The 14,078-nt window shown below is 42.3% G+C and overlaps 1 pseudogene; it reads left to right on the forward strand.

The window, feature by feature from the left end:
- Positions 1-1,390: 1,390 nt before the first annotated feature.
- Positions 1,391-8,131, forward strand: LOC103590683 (annotated as a pseudogene).
- The last annotated feature ends 5,947 nt before the right edge of the window (positions 8,132-14,078 follow it).

The raw sequence follows: 14,078 nt of genomic DNA on the forward strand, positions 1-14,078 counted from the left end.
GGCTTCAGAGTTACGTGCTGCGCATGTGTACGGTCACCTGGTTCTAAGTGCGCCTGCGCACTGCTCCACTCACAAATCCGAGTGCAACTACAACTGCGTGTAAACTACGGGAACCGGCGGTGTGTCGCGGTAAAACCTGCAGGGCGACCAGTTGTAGGTGTTTATCACTTTCGGACCCCGAAGCTCCAGACAGCTTCAGGCAACACAACACTCACAGCAGAGTTACTTAGTGTCGTTTGGAACACAGCACGCTGTTCCGTCTACATGTCTTTGCACGGTTTTACCTTTGCCTGAGTGCCCTACGTTGTCGGGAGCTGCAGTTTGTCTAATTTTCTGCTTAAGCCTGACTTCCTCTAGAGGACTTTCTCTTCTCTCTAAGACCTAGGCGTTACTCCCATAGCATTTTGTGCATAAATTATCAGTGCATTTTCTTAGAGTTGTAAATTCCATTTACCTGCCTCTCTTCCACTCAGTTCTCTATTCTTAGTAGTGTTTTTTAAAAAATAATAAAACTAGGGAACTTTTAAATGCAGACTCTCGGATTCCACCCCCTAGGAAATCAGTAAACTGGGGGCTGGAACCCTGGAATCTGCTTTTTAGCACATACCCCAGGTGATTCCGATACATAGTGAACATTGTATGAAGATTGTGAGCTCTTTGAGGGTAGCTACTGTGACATGGTCATCTCTGACTCTAGCACCCAGACCAAGGCCTGCTACAAAATAGGTGCGAATAGATGGATGGATGAGTGGATAGCAGGAGTGAAACAGGCATCAGGCCTCCTGGTTAACCCACAGCCGAAAGGAACCCGAGAAAGGAACCCTTTGGTACGAGCTATATTGTGTCTTTCTCCTGTAAAAACACACACAAAAAGTTCTTAATAGCTACTTCGAGAAAAAAGAGAAAGTGGGGAATAAAGAGGGAAGGAAAGACACTGATTCTGAAAGGCAAACTAGAGAGGGAGGAAGAAACATCTCTAGGCACTGGGCAGACAAAAAGATGCAAAGAATCAGTGGTGTAGGAATCCATCCTAGGAAAATACTCACACAACAGGCACTGTGCAAGTATGTTCCCTGCAACAATATTTGAAGTTGATAAAAATGAAACAACCTAAATGTTATACACATCAAGCTCTTTTCTGTCTCAGGGCCTTTGCACATACTCTACATACCAGACCACTTTTCCCCCAGCTCTTGGCTTAGCGGGTACCTTACCCTCCTTCGGGTCTCAGTTTAAATGATAATTCTTTAACTAGTTCCTCTCTGACCATGCTATCTAAAGTAAAGCTTACCCTATATTTTTTGTCACAGTCCTCTGTTTCTATCATAACACTTTCTACTTCTTATTTTGTTTACCTATTATCTTTCTCTTCTTGTAAAATTTAAGCTTCATGAGGATAGGAGATTTTGACTTATTCCTAGCATTTCGCACGAGCCTGAAGCATGGTAGGTGCCAGATAAGTATCCATTGAATGAATGAATCAAGGCAGACTGAGTGTTACAAAGTTTAATGACATAAGATCCATCAGCAAAGTAGATAATGTATTTTTAGACTCTGAGGAGTAAAAAATACATTTCATACTACCAAGACATACCACCAAAAGGTAAATGGAGTAGAAGAGAATCAAAACCAAACAGTAATATTTGATCTTAGTAAAGGGGGATTCATTATTCATTCCCTTATTTATTCATTCACCCAGCAAACATTTATTGAATGTCTATTATGTTTTAGTATTGGATAATGACACAATGCATTAACAGCAAGTTGGGAATTGTATTAAAACAGTATAATAAAGTAGTACGACAGTACTGATTGGGCCAAAGCAGAAAGTGGAGTTAGCTAATGTGTGAAAGTGGGTAACACTGCCCCCAGAGGTTCTCTAGGTGCAGAGTGTGCATCAGCCTTCAAATGTCCTGCAAAGTGCTGGGAACATTTGGGACATATGAACATATCACTTGAATTGCTTGGAGCCCAAGAACACTTTGGGAAAAGACTTAAACCAGACACAATTAAACTCTGGCCGTGTTCAGACCTGTCTGATGAAACAGACTGGAGAGAAGGCCTCACAAGAGTCTGGATTGGAGGGAGAGACAATGGATCAGTTGAAAGGAAACTATCCCTGGGCCCCTCTAGGTGAACTGGGCTTCTTCCTTTACATCCTGAATTCCATCTCTGGGAATATGCCTAATATCCCAACCCTCTCCGACAGCTATAAAATAGATCCTGTATCCCAGCCTTGCTCATTGTTTATAGATACTCCCCCCATGCCAGGCTGCGTGGACTAAATGACATTCTTTTTTAAAATTATATATGTGAAATTTCAAAGTGAAGTGCTAAATCATCATATGTTTTTTTTTTTAACAGCTAAAATCTGTTTTAAAGTTTTTAAATCCCTTATTCATTGCAAGAATCAGCTATAAAATAGATCCTGTATCCCAGCCTTGCTCATTGTTTATAGATACTCCCCGCATGCCAGGCTGCGTGGACTAAATGACATTCTTTTTTAAAATTATATATGTGAAATTTCAAAGTGAAGTGCTAAATCATCATATGTTTTTTTTTTAACAGCTAAAATCTGTTTTAAAGTTTTTAAATCCCTTATTCATTGCAAGAATGTAAAGCAGTCAAGAGAATGAATGGTAGAGAATTTGTATGGAGATATGTCTAGCTATGAGTACCCACCTCTCCTTGGGAAAGGTTGGTGGGGATTCCTCAGTGGGCAGCAACAAAAGACAAGCCTGCTCAATGCTTTGGTGACAGACCCAGGAGAGTGCTGCTAAATTGGGGTTGGCCTGCTCTCCCAGAATTTGTCAGGGAGTGTTTTCTGTAGGCCAGACAGGGGCTAAGTGAGAAGAAGAAAAAAGAGAGCCTATATAGGCCCATCCTAGGTCCTGTCCAGTAGGGCCTCCTAGAGGGCTAAAGGGAACCCAGGAAGAAGCAACTAGATAAATGACCATTGCAAATAGAGATGTCTTGCTAAGAGAGCTGCAGGAGAGGGACCCAGAAAAGAACACCCGAAAAGCCTATACAAGCACCCCATGATGCTTTGATGATGGCAGAGACAGCTATACACATCTGTGAGACCCAGCAAGCACAAAGCCAGCTACAATACTAGTTCAAAGAAGACTTTTTCCATCCCTTTCCAAACCTTCGTCTCCATGTCAAAACCTTGAGTGGTTAAAGTGAGCTAAGGATAACAGAGGAGGAAAATAGAGGGGGAAAACAACCATTTTCCTCTTTCTTGCTATAAAGTAACAGTCTTAAGTAAAGCCAGGGACACCAAAAGGATACAGTCTGTTGTAGTAGATTGTGAACAATTTGCTGAGTCCATCTGAGTCTGTTCATTCATCATTAAAAAAATATTGATTGGGCCGGCCCCGTGGCGCACTCGGGAGAGTGCGGCGCAGGGAGCGCAGCGACGCTCCTGCTGTGGGTTCGGATCCTATATAGGAATGGCCGGTGCGCTCACTGGCTGAGCGCGATGCGGGCAACACTGGACCAAGGGTTGTGATCCCCTTACTGGTCACGAAAAAGACAAAAAATAAAAATTAAAATTAAAAAAAAAAATATTGATTGGGGCCGGCCCGGTGGCGCACTGCTACAGTGCGCCGCTTGGGAAGCGCAGAGGCGCTCCCGCCGAGGGTTCGGATCCCACATACAGACTGGCCGCTCACTGGCTGAGCGAGGTGCGGGAGCAACACTGAGGGTTGCGATCCGTGGCCGGTCACGAAAAAAGACAAAAAGGGAAAAAAAAAAATATTGATTGAGCAGCTCTTATGTGCCAAATCCTGAGCTAGACACCAGGAGAGACCCAAAGAACAACACATGACCTTGTCTAGAGCCTCAGTTCACAGACTCACATGGGAGGCAGGCATGTAAATGAATATTTCGTGCATGTATAGTGTGGTAAATTCTGTAAAGAGGGAGTGTCTGGCTTCACAGAAGCGGGTGATGTTATAACTTGATTGTGAAGGATAAAAATGCTGAGCACAGTGGGAAGCCATTCCAAGAGTGTTTGCAAAGGCGCAGCAGTGTGCTAGCACATGGGATGTTTGGGGAATTCTGGGAACTTCCTCTGGGAACTCCTCTGGCTGATACTACCACCTGGCTGAATTGTGTAAATCTCCTTGGACTGGATAATTAGACAATAATACAATACCCTCCATCAGCTGGATATTTTCCCATTGGTCCTGACTGTGCCTCTGTGAGTAGATCTAATTCCAGTTCTAGCCTCTTTCTACTGACCAGGCCAGTCTCTAAGTGACCAGCCCACCCAAGCTTGACACTCCTTGAAGGAAGTGGCATCTTTTTGCCACCGTTCGGAGCTTGGGCATTAAAAGATGGTTGGTCACAACAAAATTCAACATTCGTTCATGATAAAGACTCTCTACAAGTTAGGTATAGATGGGAAGTATCTCTGCATAATTAAAGCCATATATAATAAGCCCACTGCCAACATCATCCTGAATGGGGAAAAGCTGAAAGATTTTCCCTTAAGAACAGGAACTAGACAAGGATGCCCACTCTCACCACTCCTATTCAACATAGTGTTGGAAGTACTAGCCAGAGCAACCAGAGAAGAGAAGGAAATAAAGAACATCCAGATTGGAAAAGATGAAGTCAAACTGTCCTTGTTTGCAGATGACATGATTCTATATATCGAACAGCTTAAAGCCTCTACAAAAAAACTCTCAGAGTTGATAAATGATTTCAGCAAAGTTGCAGGATGCAATCAACACACAAGGGCCAGCCCGTAGCTCATTTGGGAGAGTGTGGTGCTGATAACACCAAGGCCAAGGGTTTAATCCCTATATAGGGATGGCCGGTTGGCTCACTTGGGAGAGCGTGGTGCTAACGACACCAAGTCAAGGGTTAAGATCCCCTTATCAGTCATCTTTTATAAAAAACAAAAAACAAAATCAGCACAGAAAAAATCAGTAGCATTTCTATACTCCAACAGTGAACATGCAGAAACAGAAATCAAGAAAGCTAGCCCATTTACAATAGCCACCAAAAAAATAAAATACTTAGGAATAAACTTAACCAAGGATGTGAAAAATCTCTACAATGAGAACTACAAACCATTGTTGAGAGAAATTAAAGAGGACACAAGAAGATGGAAAGATATCCCATGCTCTTGGATTGGAAGAATTAACATTGTGAAAATGTCCATACTGCCCAAAGTGATCTACAAATATAATGCAATCCCCATCAAAATTCCAATGACATTTTTCTCTGAAATGGAAAAAACTATCCTAAGATTTATATGGAATAACAAAAGACCATGAATAGCCAAAGCAATTCTGAGCCAAAAAAATAAAGCTGGAGGCATAATACTACCTGACTTTTTTTTTTTTTTTTTAAAGATGACCGGTAAGGGGATCTCAACCCTTGGCTTGGTGTTGTCAGCACCATGCTCAGCCAGTGAGCAAACCGGCCATCCCTATATAGGATCCGAACCCGTGGCCTTGGTGTTATCAGCACCGCACTCTACCGAGTGAGCCACGGGCCGGCCCTAATACTACCTGACTTTAAACTATACTACAAAGCTATAACAACCAAAACAGCATGGTACCAGCATAAAAACAGACACACAGATCAATGGAATAGAATAGGGAATCCAGAAATCAACCCTACACCTACAGCCATCTGATCTTTGACAAAGGCACCAAGTCTACACACTGGGGAAGAGACTCTTCAACAAATGGTGCTGGGAAAACTGGATATCCATATGCAGGAGAATGAAACTAGACCCATACCACTCACCATATACCAAAATCAACTCAAAATGGATTAAAGAAGTAAATATACATCCTGAAACAATAAAACTTTTTAAAGAAAACATAGGAGAAACACTCCAGGAAGTAGGATTGGGTACAGACTTCATGAATATGACCCCAAAAGTACAGGCAACCAAAGGAAAAATAAACAAATGAGATTAAAAAGCTTCTAAAAGCTTCTGCACAGCAAAAGAAACAATTATCAGAGTTAAAAGACAGCCAACAGAGTGGGAGAAAACATTTGCAAAATATACATCTGATAAAGGATTAAAATCCAGAATATACAAGGAACTCAAACAACTTTACAGCAAAAAAAAACAAGTAACATGATTAAAAAATGGGCAAAGGAGCTGAATAGGCATTTCTCAAAGGAAGATATACGAATGGCCAACAGAGACATGAAAACATGCTCAACATCACTCAGCATTCAGGAAATGCAAATCAAAACCACACTGAGGTGCCACCTCACTCCAGTTAGGATGGCTAATATCTAAAAGACTGAGAATGATAAATGTGGGCAAGGTTGCAGAGAAAAAGGAACTCTCCTACACTGTTGATGGGACTGCCAGATGGTGCGGCCTTTATGGAAAATAGTTTGGAGGTTCCTCAAACAATTAAAGATAGATCTACTATATGATCCAGCTATTCCACTGCTGGGAATATATGTAGAGGAATGGAAATCATCATGTCGAAGGGATACCTGTACTCCCATGTTTATTGCAGCTCTATTTACAATAGCCAAGAGTTGGAGCCAGCCCAAATGTCCATCATCAGATGAGTGGATATGGAAAATGTGGTATATCTACACAATGGAATTCTACTCTGCTATAAAAAAGAATGAAATACTGCCATTTGCAGCAACAAGGATGGACTTAGAAAAAATTATATTAAGTGAAATAAGTCAGGCACAGAAAGAGAAATACCACATGTTCTCCCTTATTTGTGGGAGCTAGAAATAAGTAAATAAGTACACAAACAAATGGGGGGTGGGGTGGGGAAGAAGACACAACAATCACAATTCCTTGAACTTGTTAAGACAAGTGAACAGATATAATGTTGATGGGTGAGAGGGGGGAGAGGGAGCGGGAGGGAGGAATCAGTAAAGGGACATGAAAATCAACTACATTGTATATTGATAAAATAAAGTAAAATAAAAAATATTAAAAAGTAAGGTATAAAAAATTTTTAAAAAATGAGGAGAGGGAGAGGGGAGGGAGGCATTGGTAAAGGGACACGAAAATCAATTACATTGTATATTGATTAAATAAAATAAATAAATAAATAAAAATAAAAGGCAAAATTACTGAAAAGAGAAAAAAAAATAAAAAGATGGTAGGTCACAGGACCAGTTCTATTTCTAAGAAATGAGCCCTTAATTGTATTCTAACCTGAGAGTTTATTAGCTGGCTCATGTGACACAGCGACTGAACTCTAATTCTGCACAGGAATCAGGCAGAGGAACATGGCAGAAAAGAACACTGGACTTGAGTCAGATACAAGTCTGACTCGTGGGTTTGAACACCTGGTGTCCTTGAGCAAGCCATGTTCCCTCTCTGAGCCTCAAATTCCTCAGCTGCAAAATGGGGATGATAATACTTAACTAACAGGGTTCTTATATGCAAAGTGAGAGATGGACTTAGATGGAGGGAGGCAGGAGCGGAAGGAGTCCAGCAAGAATGTGAGGTTCCCGAGCTCAAGAATTACAATAAGACAGCCTTGTAACACCAAGGTCAAGGGTTCGGATCCTGTGCCGGCCAGCTGCCAAAAAAAAAAAAAAAAAAAAAAAAAAAAAAAAAAAAAAAAAAAAAAAAAAAGATAATAAGGATGGTCAACCTCCCTGCCTGGGCCACGCTCCCACACCGGCGCTGCCCTAGAGCCTTCAGTGTGCATTGATATAACGGTGCTCGAACAGTGTCTCTCTTTTCCTCTCTTGCTTCCTGATGATTGATAGTCATTGTGAGTGACAGTAACTATCTGGACCAGGAAGTTCATGACCAATCCACTATTTCAGAGGAAACAAATGGTCATTAAAGTTCTTCACCCTGGGAAGGCAACAGTACCTAAGACAGAAATTTTGGAAAAACTAACCAAAATGTACAAGACCATACAGGATGTCATCTTTGTAACTGGATTCAGAACCCATTTTGGTGGTGGCAAGACAACTGGCTTTGGAATGCTTTAAGATTCCTTGGATTATGTAAAGAAAAATGAACCGAAATATAGACTTGCAAGACATGGCCTGTATGCAAAGAAGACCTCAAAAAAAAAAGCGAAAGAAACGCAAGAAGAGAGTGAAGCAAGTCAGGCGGACTGCAAAGGCCAGTGCTGGTGCTGGCAAAAAGAAGGAGTGAAGATTCTATGGTGAATTTATCTGCAGTGATTAATTTAATTAATGATTAATTTAATTTAATTTAATTATTACACTGTTTAATGTATAAAACATAAAAAAAAAAGAATGACAATAAGGTTTCCAGGTCCCTACCTGTTAATAATGGTTACCTCTGGGGAGAGAGGCTGAGGTGGGTGGGGAGAAGGGGACTTTCTATTTTAATATTATAAACTTTGGCATTGTTTGAATCTTCTTTTACAATAAATGTGCTTTAATTTTGTAATTAAAATATATTTGGTGCAAATATCGTATGTCAATAAAAGTTTTCAAAAAGCTTATATCACTATATTGCATGGAAAATCATCCAGGAGACTAATAAGAGTGGTTGCTTCTCGGGAGGACTGAAAGACCCAGAGTTTGAGGTGGGAGGATGACTTTTTCTTGTGCATTCTTTTGTAATGTTTGATTTTGTTTAATTGTGAATTTATATTACTTTTCTAATATGTATTATTTTCAAGAGTTTTAAATTTATTTTTAAAATAAGAAAAAATACTTTAAATAAAGAATAAAAGTGAAAAACATATGGCTATCTTGTTCACACACACCTACCCACCTGCGACAGACAGAAACACACCCACACACAACGTCCAGCTTCAGATTGTAGTATTTGCAGCTCAGAGGGAGGGGTTGACCTGTGAAGGCCCGGACTCTCAAACAAGGTGCAGTTCCCAAGGAGCTCAGCAGGGGTAGCCATTGAGAGCTCGCACTGAGCGGTGACCGCTCCTGGGGAGTTTAAAATCCACTAACTAGAATGATGGCTGGGGTGGGGGTGAACAGAGGTGGCTCTGCTGTTACCTGGGCTCTCTGGGCTCCCCTGAGTAGGGATAGCCCAAGGTCCACAGATTAGAAGAGCACAGATGGAGGGTTAGGAACTCTGGGTGGTCAGTCCTCCCTTGCTGTGGGAAGAGAACTTGATTCCGGGTCAGGTGCCTGACTTGGGTCCTAGCTCTGTTATTTCTAGCTATGTGACCTGTGCCAGTCATTTAACTTTTCTGAGACTCAATTTCCTCATTTATGAGACAAGGACAATGTGAACCACGGAATCTTTTTTAAAACTATAATTTATGGAGCACCTACTTATATGCTGGCCGATGAAAGAAAGATGCTTTACATATATTAAATACTTTCAGTTCTTACAACCACTCTGTGAAGCATGTATTTTTATCCTAATTTTAGGGATAAAGAAACAGGTTCAGAGAAGTGGTTTTTTAGAATGTGAATAATAGCTGCCATTTATGTAGAACTACTATGTACAGACACAGTTCTAAGAATTTTACTCACAACAACCAAATGCGGTAGGTGTATTATTATTATCCTTATTTTATAGATGAGGAAGCTGAGGCACAGAGAGATTAAATAATTTGCTTGAGATTACACAGCTGGTGAACTGGGGAGCCAGGATTTGAAGGCAGGTAGCTCAGCTCTTAACCATTATATTACAACTCTCCCGCTTAAAATGCTCCATTGTATTTCCCACTGCACTAAAAATAAAATCCAACTCCCTTTCCATGGCTTGCAGGGCCATACATGATGTGGTTCTGGCATGATCTGACTTCATCTCCTACTACTCTACACCTTGCTCGGTCTGCTTTGGCCACACCAACTTCTTGTGGTTCTTCAAATATGCCAAGTACATTCCTGCCTCAGGACCTTTGCATTTGCTGTTCCCTCCACCTGGAAGCCAAGCGTTGTGAACCTGGGCAACTGGAAGGATCATCCCCCCAACGTTTGTACGGCTCATTCCCTTACTACATGTGAGCCTTTGCTCAAATGTCACCCCCTCGAAGAGGCATTTCTATCTAAAATAGACACCCCTTCAAGCCTGCTTAAGTGTTCTTCACAGCAGTTAGAATTCTCTGAAATTATGCATTCGTTTGTCTTTTCCACCAGAATGTGAGCACAGACTTGGTTGTCTGGTCTACTGCTATACATCCAGTGCTCAGCTCCGGGGCCTATTGCCTGGTAGATACCCAATAAATATTTGCTGAGTAATTAAGTAAAGAAATGAATGAATACCCAAGGTCGTCCAACTGGTAAGTGGCAGAGCCACAAACTGCGTTGTCTGATCCTGGAGCCTTTGGTCCACTGTGCGATACTAGACTGACTCGTGGAGAGATCTTGGGAGGTTCGGATAGCATGATGAATGTGAAACTACTTTGAAAATTGCTAAGTTCTTGGAAAAAAGCAAGGGATCATCATCATTATTATTATTATTCAGTTCACTGTTTGCTCATCCATGAAACAGGGATAATCACACTCCAGCTTACTGACTTTATAAGGATGTTTTGTGGGGTGCCAATGAGATAATGGTTAGGGAGACATTTATAAAAGTTAAAGGCTCTACACAGTGGAAGGGACTGCAAAGATTATTTCCATGCCGGTAGCTTCTCAAGGCTCCTGTCCTCTACTTCAAGTTTGATGTTAATATTGCTGACAAGAAAGGGGGAGGCAGGGGGACATGGGGGACCCAGAGACTCTGTATCCCAGTAATTAAACATGTCGGGACTGAAGTGCTGCCAGCGGCAACATCTGGTTGCAATTACCAGAGGGGACCAAAGTGATTAGTCACCTTTATAGTGAGAGCCAGGCAGGAACCCTGGGCTCCTTCATGGAGAGGGCTTTCTACTCAAGCTCTGAGTCCCTTTTCCCTGCTCTCACCCTATTTCTGGGAGTTCCCTGGTCCTCAGATAATAGCTGCTGCTATGAGACGCCTCCATGTCCCCCAATCCCAACCCATTGTGTGAAAACTTGGCTGAAAGTCAAAAATACCAGAACTTCCCCTACCACCCTATCACTTCTGCTTGTGTTTCTAGAGGCCAGATTAAGATTCTTTGGTATAAAATGCATTGAAGGAGAAATTAGGCTTAAAATTAATTTAACCTTTCTGAGCTTCAACTTTTTAATCTGTAAAATGTGGGTATTAAAAGCACCTGCATCATAGCATTGAAGTGATGATGAGATAAAAACGTGATGGAATACAAAGGTCAGAGTCTAGCTGGCCAAGGAAGTGATCGAAAAATAGCAACTGTTATTAGTATTTGCCAGGTGCTAGGCGAATCACTTTTTATGATTCATTTAATTCAATCCCTAAAAAAATCCTGTGATGTAAGCACTGTCATTATCTCTATTCAGAGTTTTAGAGAGATTTAGAGGATTCCCGAGATCACATAAAGTATAAAAATCAGAATCGAAAAATAGCAACTGTTATTAGTATTTGCCAGGTGCTAGGCGAATCACTTTTTATGATTCATTTAGTTCAGTCCCTAAAAAAATCCTGTGATGTAAGCACTGTCATTATCCCTATTCAGAGTTTTAGAGAGATTTAGAGGATTCCCGAGATCACATAAAGTATAAAAATCAGAACCAGGATTCAAAACCAGGTCTGTGTGTCTCCAGAGCCCTTGCTCTTTATCCAGCCATATACAGGATGTCTTGGTTGTTTGACCCATTCATCCCTTCATTTATTCACTTGCTCGAGCTTACATAATGCCTAGTAAGTGGCAAGACAGAATCTCTCCCTTTAAGGAACTCAAAGTCCATCAGGGAAGGCACGATATGTCCACAGTAACTACACCTTACAGTAGAAAATGATGGCTTTTGTATATAAGGACCAGTTAGAGATTCATTCATTCATAGAACACATACTGAGAATCTGCTATGTGCTGGGTCCTGTGCCAAGCACTGGGAATAATTGAAAGGTACATATGGTACAGTCTAGTCATGACCTAATGGGGGAGACAGATAAGTAAATAAATTATTATAGTTATAAGGAATTGTTATGATAAAAAATACAACAAAATACCTAGAGTGGAAGAAATGAACTGTGTTGAAGGTGGGGGTAGAGGCAGAGACTGTATAAACTTTGAGCTGCAAAAGTGTAAAGGAGCACAGAAAATGTGAAGGCAGTTCAGGAGTGTGCATTTTCTGGGGGATGAGGGAAGGCTTCATGGAGATGGCACGTGGGCTGGCACTTGTTCAATGGGTGGGTGTTAGGTAGAGGGAGGGTTGAATCAGAGAGATCCTGGAGTATAACTATAAGGGATTTATAGCAGGACAAGTGGTGAGGAGGATAGGGACAGTGATGAGGCAGTAAGGATGGATGGGGGGAGGGTGACAGAGAAGACTGGTTAAGTGGGGACAAGTTTAAAGGGAAGGCAAGTGTTGTGAACCTGGGCAACTGGAGGGATAATAATGAATTCAGGCCTTCCTTAAAGCTCCCCCAAGGAGTGCCCAGTGATGCATTGGTCCTTTTAAATGGGGAGGTGGAGCTCTACTGTCCTTTCTGACCCGGAGGAAGCTTGGAATGTTCAAGTGGTGCTGCTGTGCTCTGAAGATCTGTGAAGACCTGGGAGTGTCACCGTGAAAAGTCTGGGTGGGCACTTGGACATCCCTACTATGAGTTTCATCTTCTTTGATTCATCTTACTGAGCTCTGTGCCAGGCTATCCTGGGAAACCAACCTGGTGACCTTAGAGTACAAGCAGATCTCTTTTAGGTAGGCTGGATGAATCTCAGATTAAGAAGGTAACCTACCTGACCTCTGCTTCTCCTGCTGTTATCCATCTTACAGCATGACAAGTGCTGTACTAAAGTGCACAAGAGGGAGTGATTGGCTCTGTCTGGGGATCAAGGAAGGCTTCCTCAAGGAGGTGAATTTTCAGCTAAACCTCTCAGGATGAGGAAGGCTTCCTCCACTTGTGGGAGCAAGAGGAGGATATTCCAGGTGAAGGGAACAGCTTTCCCCCCGTGACCCTGCGGTAAGTTGTCCGGGGCTCTATGGGGCAAGCTCCCTCCATAAAGGGCCTTCAGTATTGCAGTGGGACACTTTAAGAACCCTTCAGTCCAGCTGGAATACAGACTACCAGCAATGCATCATGTGGGAAATCACTTTTCTAGCCCCCTGCAGAGGTCGCTGCTGCCCCAAGCTAGGGCTGCCACCTTCAGACTCAGCCAGTCTGTTCTAGGAAAACTCTGAGAATGTCTTTGCTGGGGGTAGTGCTGGGGTACACCCCGAACCTGCCTCCATCCAAGGAGTGGTCTCAAGGGTGGCAGTGCCCCCAAGCCTGAAGAAATCATCTGAGTTCAGCCAACAGCATTTGTGGCGAGGGAGGAGTATAGATAGTGACCACTGATATTTTTCTGTCTCTGGGCCACCATGAGTTTATTAAAATAAAAGAAACTGTGGGCAAATGCTGCCATCTGTGCTGTCCCCCCCAACACACACACACACACACACACACACACACACACACACACACACACACACAAAATCAGGTCCCAGACTAGACATAGGGATTGAAACTACTTTAAAAACACTCCAAGGACTTAACTGAAAACCCACATTCCCCATGCTTCTAGGGCTTAAGATCTTTGAGCTCATTCCTCAACATCTCTCCTCAGGAAGGTGCGGTGGGCTGCTTTGTGAGGTGGAGGTGAAGACCCTGAGTCCGCTTCGTGGACTCGGAGGCCCCCTAAGCCTAGAGTCCCTTTGTGGGGCTCTGTGCCAAAAGTCCCTGTGAGCCATGGCCTTGAAAGGGCAGTGGTGATTTTTTTCACATAAATATATCGCACTTAAATGAGTTTAGACAGCATGACATCAGAGAGTAATTAAATTGGTTTGGGTTGGAATTCCGTTTCCAATTCCCGAGTTCAGGTTTGTAAAAGATTTTTCTGGGCACCTGCAGGCCTGTGTGTGTGTGTGTGTGTGTGTGTGTGTGTGTGTGTGTGTGTGTGTGTGTGTAGTATTTTCACTGGAAAGGATTCAAAACTAGGGGGAAAAAAAAAAAACTGGAGCACACAGGCAGCATTACGCCATTCTTCCTTCTTGGAAAAATCCCTCAGCCTTATACAAGCCTCCTTCAAGCCCTCAGTCAGTTGTGCAGGAGAAAGGGGGCGGTCGGCTTTCTCCTT

Source organism: Galeopterus variegatus, unplaced genomic scaffold (genome assembly GCF_000696425.1).
Source record: "Galeopterus variegatus unplaced genomic scaffold, G_variegatus-3.0.2 Scaffold3, whole genome shotgun sequence".
In the NCBI taxonomy this organism is placed as follows: domain Eukaryota; kingdom Metazoa; phylum Chordata; class Mammalia; order Dermoptera; family Cynocephalidae; genus Galeopterus; species Galeopterus variegatus.